The sequence below is a fragment of the Callorhinus ursinus genome, unplaced genomic scaffold (genome assembly GCF_003265705.2).
Source record: "Callorhinus ursinus isolate GAN/ISIS: 27379988/994484 unplaced genomic scaffold, GSC_fseal_2.0 scaffold11, whole genome shotgun sequence".
NCBI lineage: Eukaryota > Metazoa > Chordata > Mammalia > Carnivora > Otariidae > Callorhinus > Callorhinus ursinus.
In genome coordinates, this window is record NW_027397073.1 from 17,572,144 (window position 1) to 17,589,766 (window position 17,623).

At 45.3% G+C, this 17,623-nt stretch overlaps 1 long non-coding RNA gene across 1 annotated transcript; it reads left to right on the top strand.

The window, feature by feature from the left end:
* Nucleotides 1-8,912: 8,912 nt before the first annotated feature.
* Nucleotides 8,913-17,117, top strand: LOC141373723 (uncharacterized). The gene is made up of 4 exons (XR_012380006.1): nt 8,913-9,150; nt 11,734-11,855; nt 16,780-16,850; nt 16,964-17,117. It is a non-coding gene; the product is annotated as an uncharacterized lncRNA (long non-coding RNA).
* The last annotated feature ends 506 nt before the right edge of the window (nt 17,118-17,623 follow it).

Sequence of the window (17,623 nt, forward strand, 5' to 3'; positions counted from 1 at the left end):
CCACACCATGCCATCTTCGAGAGATGCCCCTCAGACCCGCAAGACCTCCCTGACCTTATTGGCCTGTAGTCGTCTTCAGACTTGTAGTATCACCTCATTCTGTTGTCATTCTGGCCCTAATTGACATACACGGAGCCACTGTGACTCAGCTGTTTCCCAGGCCTGTCTGCAAAGCAGATCACAGAGTCAGAGGCCCCACTCCCTACCCCCTACCTCCAGGGCACCAGGATGGTGCTAGGCATTGAGTAAGAATTGCTCCAACTTCAGCTGAAAGAACCTTACTGTCAGGTCAGGTGTGTGTTTGCTGGGGCTGAGGTGTATGTGGTAGGGGCGGAGGTGATTGACTGCAAAGGTGTATGAGGGAACTTTCTAACATGATGGAAATGTTCTAGTCCTGGAATGGTTGAAAAGGAAAAGTGGGTGGTGACCAAGGCAGAACTCCCCCCGCCCCCACCACCTCAATGGAATTCCCACAAACATCAGAGCCATAGAAACTTTCTAGGAGACTGACCAGGCAAACTGAAGGACAGATTAGCTTTAATTTGAAACAACAGCAGAAAGGCATTTCTTAAATTATGGCCTTCTCAGCATAGTGTTTAGGGAGACATTAATATGCATTCCATGAAGGAGAATTCAAGGTCAAATGAGCAAGAAATGGTGAGTGAAATTTGAACACTTCTACTTACTAGAGTGCTCTTCAGAGTTTTCAAGTGAATTATGACTCTCCAAAATGTAGTTTGCCACATTTCCTTTGACCATGGAAGGTTGTTGTTGGTAGTGGTGGTGGTATGTATGTGTTGTGGGGGTGAAAGAGAGGGTAGGTAGTGGTTTTTGCCAAAAAACATATTGAGGAAAACCATAGAATAATGTTTCAAAAAGTACTGCTACACTGGGTAAAAGACAGGATGAAGATTCAGATAAATTAATATGGTAGCCAACCTCCATGATGGCTACCAGTAATTCTTACCTCTTGATATTAATAATTTTCTGTTGTTCTTGCCCACATATGCTGACTTGTATAACCAATTGGATTTTGCAGAAATGATGGAATGTGACCACTGAGGCCAGGTCCTAAAAGACATCCTAGCTTCTGCCTTGTTTTCTGTTGGGTCATTGACTCTAGGGAAAGCGAGCTGTCACCTCATGGGGAACTTAAGCCACCTTATGGGGGAAGTCCTAGTGGTGAAGAAATGAGATGCCTCATCCACAGCTGGTACTGACTTATCAGTCATGAGAATGCACCATTTTGGAAGCAGATCCTCCAAGCCTTCAGATGACTGTAATCCCAGCTGTCATCTGACCTCATGAGAGACTGTAAGCTAGAACTACCCTTCTAAGCCACGTCAGAACTCCTGACCCAAAGAAACTGTGAGATAATACATGTTAATTGTTGTCTTAAGCCGTTAGGTTTGAGGGTCATTTGTTACACAGCAGTAGATAACAAATAGAGTTAAGCAGGATTTCCATGATGTTTCAATGTAATGAGTCTTTGGGAAATCCTTTACAGCTTTCAGAAATGAAGAGCAATCCGCATTCTGGCTGTTACGCTTCCCTCCTGATTACTGGGACGAAAATCTGGAAGACCAAGAATCACCCTTTTGCCAACCCTTCAAGCTCTGTGCTGTCATTCAGCAAAACAAACAACAAAAACTTTTACTTGGGGATGTTTTCTTCAACTAACCAGAAGACCAGTGGTGACAGATACTAATATATGGCTTCCATAATTTCCTTTTTAGCCACTGGTGCTATGGGTACACTTTTTCCTTTACCTAATGTCCAGAGTTAGCTTGCATTACATTAATTTAGCTTTATAATTGGAACAAGCATGATGTGACCTGCAATAGCCATCTGTCTGTCTTGGACCGTAAACCTCTGGCTGCCAGGATGAGCAGAACACCTGGACAGACGCTCTGGTTTTACCAAAGGGTTGCGCTTATGGAGAAAGTAGCCCTAATGCCCAGAGCATCATTTGGCCCATCCATCAGCTCTCAGCCCATTCCCAGAGAGTCAACGAAATGACTGTCAAAAATCCCACAAAGAAGGAAATCTCATAATCTTGGCAAGAAATCACATTGTATTAAATTTTAATGTTTGCTTTGCTGCTATACGTTTTTCCTATATCCTGAGAAAAAGTTTGAGTTACCACCTCAAAGAGAAGGATATATAGGTATAAAACAAGATATTTAAAGATTCAACACTAAATAATATTAATATGATGACGTTTGGTTTGAATTTTCTTGGGGGGAAAAAAAGTCATGAATAGATAAATGTGATCACAAACTGCCAAGATGAATAGGGGAGGCTACATTTCCCTGAGCCTTGGAACAAGGATAATACAATATTGTTTTTACAGAGCCCCTTTCTTGGAAGAAGAGCTCATAAAACTTTATCATACATATATTTGCTCTGCTAATGTAATCATTTAATCTCTCTCCTGCTTTTGTGAAGGCATCTTTACTACCATGCGGCAGGAACCCCGGACTAATTGTGTTTACAGAGAATGTCAAGCCATCGTCCAGAAAGACCTGATTTTCTGAGGGAATTCAACAGTGAAAAACACCACATGATTTTTGTTTTTATCAAGAAACATTCTCAGGGTTTAATAAAATCATAACCAGTGTCCCTATGAAGCAACGAGCATGTTGTGTTGATTAACCTTATCTGCAGCCCTCCTCATTCACATTCTCTTGGTTACATAGGCTGCCGTGGGAGAGTAAATACTGCCCCAGACTTTACCTTTTCACCTCTTCCTAATCTTCCTTAAGGGGCTCCTAGCAACTGTCCTGCCTCCAAGAACCCAGGTAAAAAGTGGAGGGGTGTGAACTCAGACAAAGCAGTCAGTGTTTTGACCAATATCAACCAAAAAAGAGGGAAGCTGGGAAGCCTCATTCTGGGATCCTCCTCAAAGTAATAAAGGGGACTCTTGAGAGTACTGGACACACCCTACCAGGGATGGCACAATATCAAGGAAAAGTGTGACACCCCCCACATGGCCTTGGTTCTTCCATTTTGCCCAAAGAAATGAGAAACCAAGCGCCCACATCTTCAGGCAGAGTACTAGGCTTGTAAAGGGGGACGAGGCACAAGGGTAAGACATCTTGCAGGTGCGGGGCATGGGCTTCTGGCCCTGTCTGGACATTCAATGCAGAGACCAGCTTTGGGGTGCACACTCCTGACCCCGGCTGACTTTCTCACACAAGATGCCTCTCAGTCAGTATTGAAACTTTATCCTTTTAACAGTTAATGAAAAGAGAGAAAGAATACAATTAGTAGCAGTTTGGGGTCCAAGAGAGCATTTCCAAAGCCAATGCTCAAATGTCTCCAATGATTGTTGTCTAGTTCTCTCTCCTGATAGAACTGGTTATAGCTCTTGATCTGACTGGAATTCCATATCCATGTCTTTCCCCCTCTCCTCTTGGTGGAATCCTGAAGGACTCAGTGTGTGGTTACCTGAAGGAATGAATGGATGAATGAATGAACAAACAATTTTTCACATGCACTATATCATTCCATACTCTGAACAACCTGGTGAGATATGAAAGTCAGGTATTTCTCTTCTTCTTAACAGATGTGCAAACTGAGATGCAAAGAGACCTGATGATGTTCCAAGGTCACACGGAAAATGAGTAACACCGATTTAGAAGCCACAGTGCTCTTTCTACCCTCGAAGGAAAGATGAGAAGCAAGGTAAGTGGCTAATCCACAAACTATGTCTTTACTGTGTATGGTTTTAGTCTTAGTTAGCAAGTGGTTCACCCTTCTCCCTCAGCTTGGATGGCCTTCTCCCCTGCCCGCTCTGCTGGTCCAACACATTCCCAGAGCTCCCAGGATTTTATAGCCCAACAGAACCATTGTTTCTTCCATGGTACCTTCCTGAAACCCAGCAGGGGAAGTTAGCCTCTTCCCCTGCCCCCTCTCCCTTAATGCTGTGTATGCTTTCTCTATCCTGCCTCATCTCCTCAACTGGACTGTCAGCTCCATTCCTGGGTCCTCTGCAGTATTCATGGTGCCAGCCTTGTCTCTATGGTCATTTCTACCACCGCTCAGAAAAGCCTAGCTGGAGGAGATATTTGTATCAATTATTTTGGAGCAAAAACAAGACCACCCCAAGGGATGCTTCTCTTCCTATGATAAAGGGAGGAATCAGGAATCAGGTGATGTGGGACAATGATTGGAGTGTATGTAATCCACTTGGGGTCTTAACTATTTCTGGACACTGTGCTGTCACCTCGTTGGCTGGCTCTTTCCTCCCTCATCCCTCCAGGCACAGGGCAGCTATATAGCAATGGGATTGATTTTTTTTTCATTCATTTAAATGAAAAGACTTTCCTTCAAAGTACTTTCTTATTCTAATGACATTCTCATTATTCAAAATGTATTGATATCTCTTCTGGCATTTCTTGCATTGCTGCAGAATATTCTTTTGTATAATTCTCAATGGTGGCAATTTTTCATCCCTTAGGGTAAGTTTGGCCGTGGCTCTTTGGCCAGATAATAATAACAAAGTAAATGTATGGAGAGTTTTACAGGTTTGGAGAACTATGACATCCTTGATGTTGATAGTCAGAATTAAGATTTACAACCAAAGAAGGTGGTAAGTATTGTTTGGGTGGAAAATTTGACATGGTAACAAAGGAAAGAGACAAGTTTTCTTGGGTAGTTCCAGGATGGCCCAAAAGCAAGTCCAAGCACCAAGTTCTAGACCAGCTTTGAGCAATGGTGTTCTCACTGGTCTACCAAGATCACTATTTTGAAGGGTGGAATGGATCTGGATGCATTCATTCCAACATGCTAGTTATTAAAAATCACAGCCATTGCGTAGGGGCTTTCAACAAACAGTCACAAAGTACCTATGAAGTGTTAGGTACCGGCGTCATAAAAACAGGTACAGGGCTCCCGTGTCTGGATTTGCAGTCTAACTGGGGGCAAATGCAGTACTGAAACAGGGGCAGGAATAGAGGTGTCTAGGGCCAAATGGCACAAAGGAAGAAGTTGTCACATTTTGGGGGATTAAGGGGGCAGAGGGGGCTGATGAACAGGCATAGGGTATCAGGAAAGACTTCACAGAATTAGCACCAACCCTCACAATCAGCCCCAAGGCAAGTATCAGTATTCCCATTGTGCAGGTCAGAGAAGTTACAAGGCTGAACAAGGTCACACAGCTAAGAGTGAGAGCCAAAGGTATTTTCTTTCTGCTTGGTTCATTGGTAGATGTCCACATAATTGTACTCAAGTACTAAATACCAGGGTTTGGGGGAGCTGTAGACTTCGGTGTAGATATGGCCAAGTCCAAGAACCACAGCATGTACCACCATTCCACAAAAATGGCACAGAAACAGTATCAAGAGACTCTGGTCACAAAGATATGTGTCTCTTAAGAAGCGTAGACCCCAAGTTCCTGAGGAACATGTGCTTTGCCAAGAAGCACAACAAGAAGGGCCTAAAAAGATGCAAGCCAACAACACTAAGGCCATGAGTGCCCATGCCAAGGCTGTCAAAGCCCTCGTCAAGCCCCAGAAGGCCAAGCCCACGATCTCAAAGGGTGGCAGCCACAAGCTCAGTTGACTTGCCTATGTTGCTCACCCCAAACTTGAAACGTGCTCATGCCCACATTGCCAGGGGTCTCAGGCTCTGCCAGCCAGAGGCCAAGGCCAAGGCTCAAACCAAGGCCAGCCTGCAGCTGCAGCTGCAGCCCTGGAAGGTGCCCAGGCCCCCACGAAGTTTCGAAGTATAGAGGCTCTGTCTGCCAACGTGAGGACGGAAGGACTTCTGTCTGCATGGGGCTGATGTCTTCCTGTGCTATTTGTACAAATAAACCTGTGGCAGGATCTAAGCCACCCCCCCCAAAAAAAATACCAGGGTTTGGATCTGGGTCTATCAGAAACCCAACCCTGTGCTCTTCCCACCACAGAATGCTGCCTTCCTTTTTCTTGAATGATCTATTTTGGTTTTTGTTTTAAGTTTATAGGAATGCTCTAACTAAAACAAAGCCCCCTAGAGCAGTCCCTGGCACAGCCGAGGGAACTCAGAAGGGAGTCTCCCTGTTAGTCCCCATGAGGCCTGGGGAAACATCTCATTTTCTAGGTTCCTGTCTCCTCACAGAGGAAAAAGGCTGTGGGATGCAGGCTGAATTTGGGAGAGGGGTCACAAACGCAGGTGCATCTGGATGTACCTTAAGTAAGCAAAGGGTAGGGATTTGGGCCTCTGGAAGCCCAAGGAAGAGTTGCCTCTCAGTTGTTCCCATGCAGGAATGGGGTCAGAGCGGCCAGAGTGTCCAGAGTGTCCAGTGTTTCAAGAAAATCTCTCAAACTTTATTTTTATCTGAAATCTCCTGATTTTCAAATGTTGACAACAAACAAAGAAACAAAAACACCACGCAAGCCAAACAAAGTTGTGTCCCTCGCGGGGACCCAGCTGGCTCCCCGTTTGCAACATCTGGGTGACTTGACATCTGAAACCTCTTCTAGCTCTAGAATTTGGCGATTCCATGGAGCTCGCATGTTTCTCCCCTTGTGAAGTGGCACATACAACAGGAAGAATAAAACCTAGGTGTCTTCTGTCTTTGAGGTCATGCTCGTGAAGGATGGGCCTTATCACAGGTGACAGACGTCCTCGAGCGGATGGATTTTTCTCTGTCTTGGCAAAAAGCCCATAGCCAAGCTTTGGTTCCATTCACGTTTAACATGGCCACCCCACCTCTTGCTCCCGTCCTTCTGAAGACTACCCTGTCAGCTGATGCCCTTTGTCATCCCCCAGTGCCTTCAAGTATGTAAATCGGGAACTTTCCCTTCCAAACTGGGCAGAAAAGATATACTGTCACAAAGCAGACATGTGCAGTAAAGTCTCAGTTGTAGAAGAAGGTGGCGTTCTGGAAATATTTTGTAAAAAAAAAATGTGTAAGTATGAGAAGGGTCATCAGATAATATCAGCTTTTACAGATTGGGGCTGCCCAGAAAGGAGTCTATAAAACACTCTTCACAGAGACTCAAAGGAGTATTGATTTTTTAGGAGCAGAAGGGGTCAAAATTACATCCCTTGCACAACAGCTGCCTCTGCTCCTCCATCCTTTTAAACAAAGAACAAAGTCAGGAAAAGGCCGAGAGATAGAGCTGGAAAGAAGGACAAAGAGGAAGGCATTGTTTGGTCCCTAAAAACCTTCCCCCTCCCCGCTGGCCACAGCACTGAGGCAGGCTGAGTCTCTTCAGGAAAACCAGAGCCTGGTTTCATATGGTTGCCACAGTTGACAGCCACCTCTAGGGACACCTGCTTTGTGTCTGCAGAAAGGCAGCGGGAAAGGTCACAGCCGGGCGGGCAGAGGACCGATGACACTGGCAGCCAAAGATTTCTCAGGTTGATTCGCCTGCTTCTGCAAGTACATAAAATACCCAGAAGGCACCAGACATGTTCATACCCTGACAGCATCACGATGAAACTGGCATTGTAGGATCCTGATGGCATGGCCTTTATGACTGGAATGGGTATGCTTGCTGGTGCCTTTTGATCCAGAAGGACAGGCACGTGGAAGGGAGAAAAGGGTCATTCTATTGTGTTTTTCCAAAAGGTGATGCAGCACCAGTATTGACTATGGGGGCCGGGGAGAGGTCCCTAGTCTGAGCGGCAGGAGGAGGCTTCTTTAGGAAGGAAGCAGGATTTATAAATCAGAAGAAGACCATTAGCTCTTCTGTTTGCAGCCAGGAAGACGTGAGAATGAGGAGTTAAAGAAAACCGAGGTTAGCAACCAGATAGGAGAACCATGCATGGTACCTTCATTCTTGCTACCTACCGGAAGTGAGAAGATCTTATTCTTAGCTCTGCCTCCTTCCAGGTCTGGTCAGTTGATAGCTAGACCAAATCTGCCTAAAAAAAGGATCAAAGTAAACGAGCCCCTTCACCCAAAGTGGAAGGTTGGTTTGGGGAGCCCAGCAGGGCTTTCTTCCTGCCTCCCAAGTTGGAAGTGACCCTCCCAAGCCTGGGCCAAGATGCTGGGAAGGGGAAGAGGAAGCAAGCCGTCATCATAGGTTTAGGGAAGCCGAGAAAATGGGGCCCCTGTTGCCTGCATTTTGCTGGGATGCTCCTGCTCCTGGAAGATGTGGCCTGACAGATACAGGCTGCAACTGATCCCATCATGCAGTTCGGGGGAGATGGAGAGGAGACCAGAAGAGTTCACTCTAATATCGCTCCATGCCATGGCAACTTGAGGGAGCAGAAGACAAATGTCCCCCCACCTCTCACATGCATGCTGTGGAGCAGAGCCGGGCCCCTGGACAGGTCACGGCCAATGTGAGAGGAACTAAGCTGTGAAGATGGACACCAGCCCAACACAGGGTGGGTTCCGCAGACCAGTCATCCATGGTGCCTACTGACAAGTGAAGTCAACCAACATGGTGACACTGCCGAGCCAGGGGAGCTCTGAGAACTGGGGTCTCAGGAGCTAGAAAAGAACCCAGGAGAGGAAAGCTATGAAAGACAAGCAGAAGGGATGGCTGTGGTGGCACGAAGAATCTTCAGCACCGGCAGGGGCTTTTTTTGAAAGCCCACAGCTTGACCCCATAGGAGTGTCTTTGTGGTTCTTTTTCCAAAGACCCAGTCTCCAGGTTGGGTATCTGGACATGGCCGGGGGGCAGATATGAGGGATCCCAGAAGAGGGAGGCCAGCCTGAGGTGGCCAATGGCCAAGGAGGCTGTAAGCATAGAAGACATAAGCAACAAGGAAGGAGGAGGGAAGATGCATTGGGATCACAGACTGTGGGAAGAACGGGGTGGGGCCAGGTGAGGAAGCTCTAGAAGTGAGAATAGTGAGCTCCATGTGGTGACAATAGGGGAAAGATTCTGACTGGAATACCAACTTCCCACACACTGGGCTTCCAAGAATGTCCAGCTAAGAAATAGACTAGACATCTGGATACGGTCTTCGGGACCTGAAGTAGACAAGATCCGACCAAGATGGCAGCCATTCTCCGCGTAGTCACAAGTGCTGAGTGCCAGGAGAGTGCTCTGCCTCAGGTGGCCTGGAGGCAGGCAAGACCTCAAATTAAGGAGCCAGCGGACCTCCATTCCCATTGTCGAATTTTGTGAGTGTAGAGATTCACCTCAGTCTGAACATCAAGGAGCACTGGGGAACATCCATGATGACAGATTGGTTCACGGATGGGTAAGATTCAGGTGGAAGGTGGGATTTTTCTTGACTGAGGAAAGAAGCTTCTATAAAACAGCAAGTTCAATTCACTCACGTTTCTCAATGTTGTACGATCTCAGTCAGTCAGATCTCCTTGCTAAGACCCTGTCTCTTTCTCTGTGTACATCGCCCCCCACTCCTCCCCTAATAATCCCTGAAGGCCCAAGCCTAAACTTGAGCTAAAATATTTATAAAGAAACTACAAGCAAAGTTCAATACTTAAGGTTACATTTACACTTCCATTACCAACCAACAACAGTCTTTCATTGATCAAGTTCTTGTTTGGCCACCAGTCATGGATGGCCAGCATTCCCTGGAAGACGGAAGGCCTCTGGTCCATGGAGTTGCTCCAGGTTACTCAGATCTTGCTGTGGTGCCCACAGTCAGGTCAGTGTTTTCTGAACAACCCTATCTCAGGACAGCTCAGTGCTTACTTCAGGTAGTAAATGATTACCTGTCACAACGACACCATAGACAGAATCCTAAGAAAACATTTCACCAATGGCCCTGCTGGCTGATGGGGATTAGTCTAATCTTTCCCACCAGCAATTCTGTCTCCTCTGTCTGGGGCTCCTCAGGCAGCCCATGTTCCTGGGCAAATATTATCCACAGGAAGGAAGGAAGGAAGCGTATAAGGACTCAGTGACATTTGGAAATTGAACATGGCAAAGACATGTTTATCCTGCAAAGACATATTTATCCCATTCTTTGTTAAAAAAAAAAAAAGTGGGAAAAATGGGAAATGGGGCTTTACCCTTCTTTGAAATCCAAAACCTCACAATGGGTTCATCCACTCAACAATGGAGTGAGGCCCTACAAGAGAAGAGGACGTCCCAATGTCACGCAGCTGGGACAAGAGTCCAGGTTGGACTCCTCAGTCGGCTCTCCGGGGCTATTTTCACGGCACCACACGTTCCTGCAACATGGAAGCTGGCAACAGAGTGCGCCAACCCCTTTGACAGGAACAGAACCTGAAACCAGTAGCTCACATAGCTCAGCAAGGAAAAGCCGAGGAATCGAGGAATCGAGGAGGAGTCGAGGCAAACGTTAGGTTGTATCTCGGGGTAGTAAATGCTTTCAAAGGGGTGCCTGGGTGGCTCAGGTTAAGCGTCTGCCTTCGGCTCAGGTCATAATCCCAGGGTCCTGGGATCGAGTCCCTGCTCAGCAGGGAGCCTGCTTCTCCCTCTCCCTCTGCTCCCCCCTCCCACTCATGCTCTCTTTCTCTCTCTCAAATAAATAAAATCTTAAAATTTTTTTAAAGTACACAGGTTTGTGGGTTTTTCCCTCAGCTTTGAATGACCCAGTGATCATTTTATAAACAACCTAAGGTTCAGAGAAGGTAAAAGACTTGCCCAAGGTCACCAGGCTAATTATCTGACTGACATTAAGTAGCTACAGCCCACTGTTCTCTGCTATGTTGTTTTCCCACATCTCATTAATTCATTTAATAGCATGAACTTCTACTTCTTGCCACCTTTGGAAGAGACTTATGTATGATGTTGGTTTTGCTTTGTTTTTGTTTTTTTACAACAGTCCCCAGTAATTACACTTCTAAATTCTCCTGCCAATATATTCTCACATCTGTGAAATGATGTATGTACAAGACTGTACCCTGTGGCATTTTTTTAAGTTTATTTTTTAGTGATCTCTACACCCAACGTTGGGTTCAAACTCACAACCCTGAGACCAAGAGTCATATATTTTTCTGCCTGAGCCCGCCAGGTGCCCCTACACGGCAGCCTTTTTTAATGATTGGAAACCACCTAACTCTCCATCGATAGGGAATCATTCATATAAATTATCCAGTGGAATACTATATAGTTATTAAAAAGCTATGGAAAGAAGTTATTAAAAAGGAAGCTTATGTACTTATGTACTCTTACCTAATGACCTATGAGATACAATGTTAAGAAGTAAGATACACAACAATGTGTATGGCATGTGGTCTTTTTGTAAAATGTATGTGTGGGTGTGGGTGTGTTTGCCTATACAGAATAATTCTAGAAGAATGTTTAGGAACTTGGAAACAGTGGTTGCCTTCTGGGTGCTGATGTCTGACACACAGTAGATGCTCAATGAATACCTGTCATCGAAGGCTCCACTCTGGCTTGGGGCTAAGTCGCTTCCTACCAAGCCTGAAATAAAAGTTTATGTATCCGAGTATTCTTATTCCCCAAAGTTGACACCAGGACCCACGTCAAAATTCCCTGGCTTTACGGAGTGAATGTCCATCTGTGGCAAACATCTCTGCGGCCTGATGCAGCTCTCCGGGTTCCAGCAAGACACAGGAAGTCCAGCCTGGGCGCTGAGCACTTACTTCAAAATGTCAGGAGGAGAAACTCACCAGCCACTTAGCGTCCCACAGGAATGCTTTAAAATGTTTCCTAGACACCATCTCCCGGGAAGTGATATTCTCCTCAGGAAAAAATAAATGCAAAAGTGGTCCAGACAAAAACCCCATTAAAAATACAGATTCCTTCCTCAAAATCACAGAAGAGAGCCAAAATATAAAATGCCTTTTTTTCTTTGTTAATTTTTATTTATTTTTTCCTCATGCAGGCAAGATCACTCCCTTCCAGGGCTGCACCTGGGCAGACCAACCTGCCCACATCCTGCGTTCCCACTAAAGCAGACCCACTTGGACTCCAACTCTGGTGTCTGTTTTCCAAAATGACAACTAGGTAAGAACTGAACAAACTAAATATACTAGTAGTGGACACATGGTAATAACCCAAAGAGATACTTTTTCCAAGAATTGAATCTCTTATCAGAAGCAAACTAACAAGGAAGACTTTAAACCAAAAATCGTAATAACTAGTACCTCTATGGCAGCTACCAGGTTCCAGATGCCACTGGAAGCACTTTACCAAGACATGTCATCTTCCTAAACAACCCAAGGAGGTCAGGATTAAGATCTTATTCCCTGCATGCTGAGGCTAGTTAACTTTCCCCGGGCCCACATTTAATGAGCGATGGCGCCACAATTTCAGCCTGGAGCATGTGGCTCTAGAATCATGCTCCCACTCGCACGATGGAGACCAGAGGGAGGTAAGGCGCTGAGACAAGCCAACAAGGAGATGGTCTAAATGCCGGGCAGCACCGCCATCAGAGCTGATGTGGACCCCCTCCTGCTCCGAACACAGAAGTCCTGGACAAAACATAACCAAAATTGTTGTAAATTTTGAGCCAAATTGAAGAAAGAAAGTAGATTTCCCAGGAGCTGGAGGCGTGGACTATAAAATGGAGCCCACAAGCACTGGAGAGCCAGGGGGATGCAGGTCCTGGACACGGGTGCCCGTGACTGGCACACACAGCATGGGGCCCGGGTTTGCAGACGGGAGACCCTGCCTCTAACAGGCCCTTGGAAGAGCTGCCCCCTCCACAAGGAAAAGACTGGAAAGTCTCTCCCGATGCTTCAGAGAAATGGCCCAGAGATGTGTCATCTGCCCGGCACCAGAGGAACAATGTCTCTGTGTGAAGTTGAAATCCCAAGGCTGAGCCTCCCGCCGAGGTCAGGTCTGAATGTGAGCTACCCATGGAATGCCAGAGCTCCAAGCTGAGGAATTCTTATGAGACCATTCACAAATCAGGGAGCGCCTCATGCTCCCAGCAGAAGCAAATGCAGACCCAACCCCCCACCCCACCACACTTCCATGATTGAGGGCAACGGGACTCCTACAGAGAAAACAGACCACCACGGAAGAGAAGTCAAAGCATAAAGCCATATGCGGACAGGGGTGAGGCCGCAGCTCCCCAAAGCGCTCCTTCCCTGCTTTATCTTTCTTCAGCACACTCGCATGCTGGGTTTTAATTTGCAACCCCCACCCCCAACACTGGAATTTAAGCTTCAGGGTTGAGATATTGTTTTTTCATTGCTCTATCCTCCATGCCTGCAATAGTGGCTACTGCCTCCTAGGCATTGAGTAAGTATCTATTGGACAAAACAGGAATGCATATTGAGTATGGCTGTGTGCATGGAGAGAATAAGAAACCTGAGTAGCCCAGAATTCAGCAGTGTCAGGAGAGAGGGACCCTCTGGGAAGACAGAAGGCAAAGGGTGGGAATAGTCGGTGATGTTTTGTCCAACTCTACCTAAAGCAGTTTATTTCTTTAAAAAAAAAAAAAAAAGATCTGTAGCCTTATGGCAAAATACTAACATTTGTTACAAATCTGGGTGGTGGGCACGCAGGGGGTCTTACAGTATTCTCTGTGCTTTTCTGTGTGTTCAGAGTATTTCCTAACTTAAAATAAAAATAGGTGAAGGAAGGCAGTTAGGGAATGATGGATGCTTTGGGGGCCTCCAAGCACCCCATGGGGCCTACAGGCTGCCCCGATGCACGTCTGAATTCAGATCACAGCCCTGATTAAGTCCAAGAGCCCCAGACAAGTTGCCTGGTCTGCATTCACACCTTTTGGTTGCAGAGGTGAGCAGTAGAGGGGAGCCCAGCCTCAGAGAAGCAGCTTCCCCAGGAAGAACCCCCACCCCCAGATGAAGACTGGCTAAGCATGAAGTGGGACTAAGAAGGAAGTGGTTTCTGCTCCTATATCTGCATTTATTTAAAAAAAAAAAGACCACTCACAGGTATCTCTGCAAAAATGCAGTTATTTGATTAAAGACACCAGCTACCAAAGCATCTTGCAAGGTTAGGGATTTCTGTCTGGATCTGAGACGGAGCTGGCCCCAGGATCTGCTCCACCCAGAGAAGCCCAGGCCCTGGATCCCTCATCCCTACAGAGGCTGGCCCCTTGCAAGCCTGGGGAAGTACACCCCCTACTGGGCGCTTTTTCTGCCTGGCCACCCCTGAGGTGAGAGGCTGCGACTGGCCTGCCACCTGTCCATCAGTCCGGGGATCAGCCCCCACACACCAGCCCACATGCTCTTCCAGAAGCAGCTAGAAGCCAACACCCTGTGGGGTATGGGTGTGCTCCCCTCCCCAAACCAAGACACAAGAAAAATGGAGCCCATCCGCTCTGGTGATCTTCCTGGGCCTTCATTAATTCTTTAGTTGTTTTGCAGATGATCACGTGCCTGCTGGTTGAGCAAGCCAAGTAAACCCTTGCTAAGTGTTTATGTTCCTCAAGCACCTGGCAAGATGGCACAGAGTCCGAGGTGCCCATAGAAATATACAACCAAGCCACAGATGTCAGCCACATAAGCAATTTTAATTTTTCTAGTGACCACATTAATAAAAGTACAAAAAAAAAAGCAAGTGAATGTTTTAACTGGTAGACTTTATTTTCTGGAGCAATTTTAGATTTACAGGAAAATTAAGCGGTAATATAGGGCTCTCATACATATTCACCACCACCACCAGCCTCCCCACACAAACACACTTTCCCCTACATTCTGCAATAGTGTGGGACATTTGTTACACTAGATGAGCCAATGTTGATGTATTATTATTAACTGAAGCCCAAAGTTTACATTAGGGCTCACTCTTTGTATTGTACAGAAAACAGAGCACATAGGTTTTGACAAATGTATAGATGATTGTATCACCTGTATAATATCATACAGATATTTAGGGCAGATATCACTGCCCTAAAAATCTCCTGTGTTCCACCCATTCATCCCTTCCTCCCTCTACCCCACTCCTCTTTTCAATGTTCCCATAGATTGGCCTTTGCCAGAATATTATATAATTGATATCCTACAGTATGTAGCTTTCAGACTGGCTTGTTTCATTTAGTATATGCATGTAAGTTTCCTCCATGTCTTTTCATGGCTTGATAGCTCATTTCTTTTCAGCATTGAATAATACTTCATTGTCTGGATGTACCATAGCTGTTTCTATCCACTCACCTGCTGAAGGACATCTTGGCTGTGAAATTAATTTTGATAATATATTTTACTTAACTAAATATATCTAACCTACCATTTCAACAAGTAATCAATATTTTTAGGTGAGTAGTGGGTATTTTACATGTGTTTTCATACCAAGTCTTCAAAATCCGGTGTGTATTTTAAATTTACTGTGCATCTCAATCTGGTTAATGGGTGGCTAGCGACTACTGTAACAGACAACACAGATCTAAAGAGAGAAAAATATAGCCCCAACCCTGGGATGTTTATAATTTCATCAAAAGAGACAGAATATCCTTTCTTCTCACCCCCCAATGACTTGAGAATTGCATGCGTCCCTTTCACACAGACACAAATATGTTCAAAATTTTGCCAATTTATTGCTTGGACTTTGACTTTTTTCCATGGAAAAACAATTTTCCATAAAATTGCTTATGTGGCTGACATCATGATAGTTTTTTTATGATAGACCCACTCCATCCCCCTAAATTTGAATCATAATATGACATCTTAGGCAGCTGCTTAAGTGACATAGGAACAACCAAGCAAGTGCAAGTCGTATCTCCCCCCAACCCGCTAGAAGTTTCCACATTCCTCTTACAGATTTTCCACATTGAAATTTGTTTTATTCAACAGGTACTAACTGAATATCCAGGGCAGCAGTTTTCAAAGTATGTCCCTGTGTGCCCACAGGGGCAAAACTATTTGTAAAATATTACTAGACCTTATCTGCCTTTCCCATTCTCTTTCTCCCTTGAGTGCACAGTAGAGTTTTTCAGAGACTCCATGTTGGGGGTTGATGCACGATCAAAGCGGATACAGCAATCTGGCTCTTCGCTGTTATACGACATACTAAGGAGATTTGCAAAAGTGTAAATCAGTGCCAGTCTTCTCACTAAATTTAAACCAAATCACTCCTCTTGCCACACTTCTATTTATAGCTATTTTCATAAAAAATAGAATTTATGTTAACATTTAATATGTGTATTATTGTTCTAAATAAATTAATACATAGTTTAAATTTTTCTTAGTTTTAGTTTCTAATGTATTCAATATGTAACACAAAATCAATCTAAAAAAAAGCTCTTTGGAGTCTCCTATAATTTTTAAGACTGTAAAAGTTTTCTGAGACAAACAAGTTTGAGAAGCACTGTTCTAGTGTGTGCTAAGCTTGAGGAAGCCAAGATAAATGAACTTGTCACTGGATGAGGCAAACCATTCAAGAGGCTTGTCTCACGAGGCTCTTTCTCTCTTTGCGTGGCATGCTATGACGTCATATGGGGGCCATTCACATACAGGTAACATGAATGAGAGGGTCCTGTCTCAAGAGCCTGTTGACTGGGACACCAGGTAATTTATTGTCTAAACCGGGATATTTGACTGGAGTCAGAAGGAACATGCAATTCATGATTATGCTTTCATAGTCATACCGTGATGTTCATACAAATGAACAGGAAAGTTCAGTTGTGCTCGTGAAAATAACTGGGGATAAAGGTTGAGAACATCTTCGCAGGTGGAAGGAAGACACTTGTGGGGGAGGATCCCGAGGACCTAGGGGAGGGACAGCTGGGAGGACCTGCTGAGAGGAGAGTGAAGCTTGAGTGAAGGCGAGAAAGAAGCAGGACATCCCCTTAGTTGGGCCTGGCATCCTTGGGCGCGGGCTCCCCTAAGTCCTGGCATAACCATGCTCTTTCCAGCTAATGGTCCTTTACTAAAAATTGAAAAAAGAACAAACAAAAAATGCCTGTGGGCTACACAGTAAAGCATAATGGATAAAGGGGACTAATTTTAACTTTTTGCAGGTACCAGGTGAAGAGAAAAGGACCCCGTTCCTGTGGACTCAACCGCCTCATCACCCTCGAAGAGGAAGAGGGTAAGTCTACCCCACTGAGTTGCTCTGTCATTTTATTTCATTTCTTTGCAATTTTCTAAGTTAGCTTCAAAGATTGAGTTCTAGAAATGTCACATATTTTCACTGTCTTGCAGGGAGCAAGAGTGAAGTGGTTGTCAAAAGGAGAAATGAGAAGCACCGTTTCCAGATTTGTCCTAGGGAGCTGACAGCTTTTGACGAAGTATCCAGACGACACTACATCGCATAGGTCGAGTATCCTATGCCTCAGCATCATCCGAACCAGGCGTGGAAATGAGCTCAAAGCCAGCTGTTTGCAGCTGACCGACTGCATTTACTCTGTGCCCAGAGGTGCAATGCCTTGGGGTAGGGGTCAGTGGGGGGGTGTTGCCTCGGGAGGGTTAGACAATCCTGCTCAGGAGACCAGGGATCCAGACCCGGCCAGTCACTGGTTAGCTGTGGGTCTTGCCTTCCATGTCTGGGTTTTTTTGTTTTTTCTTTTTTGAGTCAGACCATTGTAGGTACTAGTCTTCCTAGGATGTGGGGATGATTACAGGTGAGTTTGTCAAAGTGCTGGGAAGCTTCAAAAATGGAAGGCTGCATTGTGTGCACTGCATGCAGAATAAAGCCCACAGTGGAGATTTCCTAAAAGCTAGAAAAATGTAAAATAATGATTTAGTCACTGTTTAGGAAATGATTACCATTCTTTTAATGGCACAGGAGATTAAAAAGGAGGAGGAGAGGGAGGAAGGGAAGGCAGAGGAAGAGTGTGAAGATAAAAATAGGCAGACAAGATT